The sequence below is a fragment of the Sciurus carolinensis genome, chromosome 18, assembly GCF_902686445.1.
Source record: "Sciurus carolinensis chromosome 18, mSciCar1.2, whole genome shotgun sequence".
In the NCBI taxonomy this organism is placed as follows: domain Eukaryota; kingdom Metazoa; phylum Chordata; class Mammalia; order Rodentia; family Sciuridae; genus Sciurus; species Sciurus carolinensis.
The window spans coordinates 17,709,618-17,715,617 of record NC_062230.1 but is presented as its reverse complement, the minus strand read 5'-3'; positions in this window follow the sequence as shown (position 1 = coordinate 17,715,617).

Sequence of the window (6,000 nt, the reverse complement as noted above, 5' to 3'; positions counted from 1 at the left end):
TCATATGATGCTGAGCATTGTTCATATGCTTATTTGACATCTGTGTGTTCTCTGGTGAGATGTCTTACATTGTACTCATTTTTGTATATAGGCTGTTCAATTTCTCATTGTTTCAATTTTAGTTATTGTTTGTATTTTGTATATAACAGTAATTCTGGATAAGCATTTTGTTAATATCATTTCCTGGTCTAAGACTTGCACTACCATTCTTTTGTGTGATCATTCATAAATATATATCATATATAATATTCATGTAAATATCAGTGTGATTCATGGTGATACGCACAATTTCATTCCCCAGTACTTCCTTGTCTTCCCTTCTCTCTCCTCTCAATCCTCTTTCTTTACTATGTGGGTCTCCTGAAGAGAATAACCTTTTGCATTATTTTACATTTGTTCCTTTGTGAAAAAATCAGTTGATTACATTTACACAGCTCTAAATCAGTGGACTCCATGTTTCATTGATGTCTTTGTGTATTTTTCACAAATAGTGCATTATATTGGATCTTATATATCATCTACCTTTCATATAAATTTTAACAGTAGCGTATGTAAATAACTTTCAAGAATTTTGATTCTGAGTTTATCTATAGATTATGAATCTATTTGTGTAAAAGTGATACCTTTACTATATTGAATCTTTCTATCCATGAACTTGGAATAACCTTCTGTTTGTTTATTCTTTTATGTCTTTCATCAAGGTTTAATATTTTTAATATAAATGTACATATTTTGTTAGGATTATAATGGATTAAAAATAGTATTTCTTAATTTTTTTTACCTTCTTTGGTGATGTATTCATATTTTTCTTAATAGGAATGCTTTTCAAATTTTAGTTTCTAACCTCAGATTATCCCTGAGGTTAGAATCCCTAATCATTGTTGTATTTTCAAGTACATGCTTTAAACATCTATTTTCTTCCCCTAGGGTTTCAATCACAAGTGGCCTGAAGTTGGACATATTACCTTCTTTAATTATTCTTTTGTGAACACAGTGAAACTTCACCCTCTTCTCTTGATACTACTTCCTTTTCCTCCTATTGTTTTTTTTTTCTTGTTCACATTTTACTGATTTCTTTGTCATTACAATATGAGACATGGCAGAATGCTCTTTTTGTTGTTGCTGGTACTGAGGATAGTAGGGCTTCACAACTGCTAGGAATGTGCCCTACCTCTAAATTTCAGTTCTCCTCTGTGCCAGAGATTACAGGTGTTTATCAGCACACCTGACTTTTGGCAGTCTCCATCCATAAAATATACCAGCTCATTTTAGCCTTTCTCTTGAAAAATCATCTCTAGATTTTGTAAACCACCTACCTCCTGGCATCATCACCTTTCTCACAGCCTCCAAAATATACAAGATACTTAAACATTGTATATCAGGGTATTTGACCATGTAACCACAAATAAACCTTGCAATCCACACCTCCTCATATGAGAATTCATTTGGCAGCATGAATGAACTTGTCAGCATATAAATGGGAGCAGTGTGTTGTGAATGTGCAGCAGTAAGTTACAAAGACAAAGTGAGCCTGAACTCTACATAAAACTAGAATCCCAGGCAACACTTGGATTTCAACATTGTAAGACACTGACCTGAAGTTCTAGTTAATATTGGCACTGACCAATGTATATTGTAATAGGACACATGGTTGTTCTTCAGAGAGCCCAGGTGGTGGTGATTTTATACACAAAAGAAACAAACACAGTGTGGATGTTATACGAGTTATTTTTTTTATACTCTGGTAAACATGCAAGAGTGCAAGATATTCCATTTCTTTTTTTTAAATTTATTTTTATTGTAAGCAAATGGGATACATGTTGTTTCTGATTGTACATGGGGTAACAGCACTCCATTTGCGTAATTATACATTTACATAGGGTAATGATGTTTGGTTCATTCTGTTATTTTTTCCTCCCCGCACCCCACCACTGCTCTTTTTCCTCTATACAGTCCCTCCTTCCTCCATTCATGCCCCCCTCCCACCCCCTATTATGTGTCATCATCCGCTTATCAGTGAGATCATTCACCTTTTGAGATTGGCTTATCTCACGTAGCATGATATTCTCCAATTTCATCCATTTGTCTGCAAATGCCATAATTTTATTATTATTTATAGCTGAGTAATATTCCATTGTATATATATATACCACAGGTTCTTTATCCATTCATCAATTGAAGGACATCAGTTGAAGGACATCTAGGTTGGTTCCACAGTCTGGCTATTGTGAATTGAGCAGCTATGAACATTGATGTGGCTGTATCTCTGTAGTATGCTGATTTTAAGTCCTTTGGGTATAGACTGAGGAGTGGGATAGCTGGGTCAAATGGTTGGTCCATTCCAAGTTTTCTAAAGAATCTCCACACTGCTTTCCAGAGTGGCTGCACTAATTTGCAGCCCCACCAGCAATGTATGAGTGTACCTTTTCCCCACATTCTCTCTAACACCTATTGTTGCCTGTACTCTCGATAATCACCATTCTGATTGGGGTGAGATGGAATCTTAGTGTAGTTTTGATTTGCATTTCTCTTATTACTAAAGATGGTGAACATTTTTTCATATGTTTGTTGATGACTCGTAGATCTTCTTCTGTGAAGCATCTGTTCATATCCTTAGCCCATTTGTTGGTTGGGTTATTTGTATTCTTGATGTAGAGTTTTTTGAGTTCTTTATATATTCTGGAAATTAGTGCTCTATCTGAAGTATGGGTGGCAAAGATATTCTCCCACTCTGTAGGCTCTCTCTTCGCATTACTGATAGTTTCCTTTGCTGAGAGAAAGCTATTTAGTTTGAATCGATCCCAGTTATTGATTCTTGCTTTTATTTCTTGTGCTATGGGAGTCCTGTTAAGGAAGACTGATCCTAAGCCAACAAGGTGAAGATTTGGACCTACTTTTTCTTCTATAAGATGCAAGGTCTCTGGTCTGTTTTCAAGTGGATTTCCAGTTTTCCCAGCACCATTTGTTGAAGAGGCTACCTTTTCTCCATTGCATATGTTTGGCACCTTTGTCTAGTATGGGAAAATTGTATTTATTTGGGTTTGTGTTCGTGTCCTCTATTGTGTACCATTGATCTACCTGTCTATTTTGGTGTGAATACTATGCCGTTTTTGTTACTATTGTTTTGTAATATAGTTGAAGTTCTGGTATTGCGATACCCCCTGTTTCATTCTTCCTGCTGAGGATTCCCTTAGCTATTCTGGGTTTCTTATTCTTCCAGATGAATTTCATAATTGCTTGCTCTATTTCTGTAAGGTACATCATTGGGATTTTAATTGAAATTGCATCGAATCTGTATAGCACTTTTGGTAGTATGGCCATTTTGACAATATTATTTCTGCCTATCCAAGAACATGTGAGAACTTTCCATCTTCTAAGGTCTTCCTCAATTTCTTTCTTCAATGTTTTGTAGTTTTCATTGTAGAGATCTTTTACCTCTTTGGTTAGATTGATGCCAAAGTATTTTATTTTTTTTTTTGAGGCTATTGCAAATTGAGTCGTTTTCCTCATTTCCCTTTCAGCTGTTTCATCGCTTGCATATAAAAATGCTTTAGATTTATGCGTGTTGATTTTATAGCCTGCTATTTTGCTGAATTCATTGATGAGGTATAGAAGGTCTCTGAAGGAGTTTTATGGATCCTCTAAATATAGAATCATGTCATCAGCAAATAGTGAGACCTTAAGTTCCTCTTTTCCTATTTGTATTCCTTTAATTTTTTTGTCTGTCTAATTGCTCTGGTCAGAGTTTCGAGGATAATGTTGAATAAAAGTGGTGAAAGAGGACATCCCTTTCTTGTTCCCATTTTTAAAGGGAATGGTTTCAGTTTTTCTCCATTAAGAATGATGTTGGCCATGGGCTTAGCATAAATAGCCTTTACACAATGTTTAGGTATGTTCCTACTATCCCTATTTTTTCTAGTGTTTTCAGCATGAAGGGGTGTTGTATTTTGTCAAATACTTTGTCTGCGTCAATTGAAATAACCACATGATTCTTATCCTTAAGTCTACTGACATGATGGATTACCTTTATTGATTTATGGATGTTAAACCATCCTTTCATTCCAGGGATGAACCCCACTTGATCATGGTGCATGATTCTCTTAATATACTTTTGGATAAGGTTTGATAATATTTTGGTAAGGATCTTTGCTTCTATATTTATCAAGGATATTTGTCTAAAATTTTCTTTCCTTGGAGTGTCTTTGCCTGGTTTGGGTATGAGGGTGATATTAGCTTCATAGAATGAATTTGGTAGGGTACCCTCATTTTCTATTTCCTGGAATACATTAAGAAGTATTGTAATGAGATCTTCTTTGAAGGTCTTGTAGAACTCGGCTGAGAATCCGTCTGCTCCTGGGTTTTTCTTGGATGGTAGGTTCTTAATGGTTTTTCCTATTTCATTGCTTTATATTGATCTGTTTAAATTGTGTATGTCCTTCTGCTTCAGTTTGGGAGGAGCATATGTCTCTAGAAATTTGTCAATGTCTTTGGTAGATTCTATTTTGTTGGAATACAGATTTTCAAAGTAGCTTCTCATTATGTTATGTATCTCACTGGTGTCTGTTATGATATTTCCTTTTTCATCATGAATTTTAGTAATTTGAGTTTTCTCTCTCCTTCTCTTTGTTAGTGTGGCTAAGGGTTTGTCTATTTTGTTTACTTTCTCAAAGAACTAACTTTTTGTTTTGTCAATTTTTTGAATTGTTTCTTTTGTTTCAATTTCATTGATTTCAGCTCTGATTTTAATGATTTCTTGTCTTCTACTACATTTTCTGTTATTCTGTTCTTTTTCTAGGACTTTGTGCTGTAATTTTAGGTCATTTAGTTATTGACTTTCCATTCTTTTCTGGAATGCGCTCCATGCAATGAATTTTCCTCTTAGTACTGCTTTCATAGTGTCCCAGACATTTTGATATATTGTATCATCATTCTCATTGACAACTAAGAATTTTTTTATCTCCTCCCTGATGTTTTCCGTTATCCATGTTTCATACAGTAGCATATTATTTAGTCTCCAGGTGTTGGAGTAATTTCTGTTTTTTTGTCTGTGATTTTGTCATTGATTTCTACTCTCAGTCCATTATGATCTGATAGAACACAAGGCAGTATGTCTATTTTATTGCATTTCCTAAGGGCTGCTTTGTGGCATAACATATGGTCTATTTTTGAAAGTTCCATGTGCTGCTGAGAAGAAAGTGAATCTGCTCCTTGATGGATGGAATATTCTGTATATGTCTATTAAGTGTAGGTTATTGATTGTCTTATTGAGTTCTATGGTTTCTTTATTTGGATTTTGTTTGGAAGATCTATCTACTGGTGATAGTGGTGTGTTAAAGTCACCCAGAAGTATTGTGTTGTGGTCTATTTGATTCCTGAAATTGAGAAGGATTTGTTTGATGTATAGGAATGCACCATTGTTTGGGGAATAAATATTAACTATCCTTATGTCTTCCTGATTTATGGTCCCTTAAACAGTATGAAAGGTCCTTCATTATCCCTTCTGACTAACTTTGGCTTAAAGTCCACTTTATCTGACATAATGATGGAAACCCCCACTTTTTTACTGAGTCCATGTTCATGGTATTTTTTTTCCCATCCATTCACCTTTAGTCTGTGGATGTCTTTTTCTATGAGATGAGTCTCTTGCAGGCAGCATATTGTTGGGTCTTTCTTTTTAATCCATTCTGACAGTCTATATCTTTTGATTGATGAGTTTAGGACATTAACGTTTAGGGATATTATTGAGATATGATTTGTATTCTCAGTCATTTGGCTTATTTTTGTTTTCTAAGTTGGCTTGGTTTCTCCTTTGAGTGGTTTTTCTCTAAGGTAGTTCCTCCCTTTGCTGACCTACATTGTTGTTTTTCATTTCCTCCTTATGGAATATTTTGTTGAGAACATTCTGTAGTGCAGGCTTTCTATTTGTAAATTCTTTTAACTTTTGTTTATCATGGAAGGATTTTATTTCATCTTCAAATCTGAAGGTTAGTTTTGCTGGGT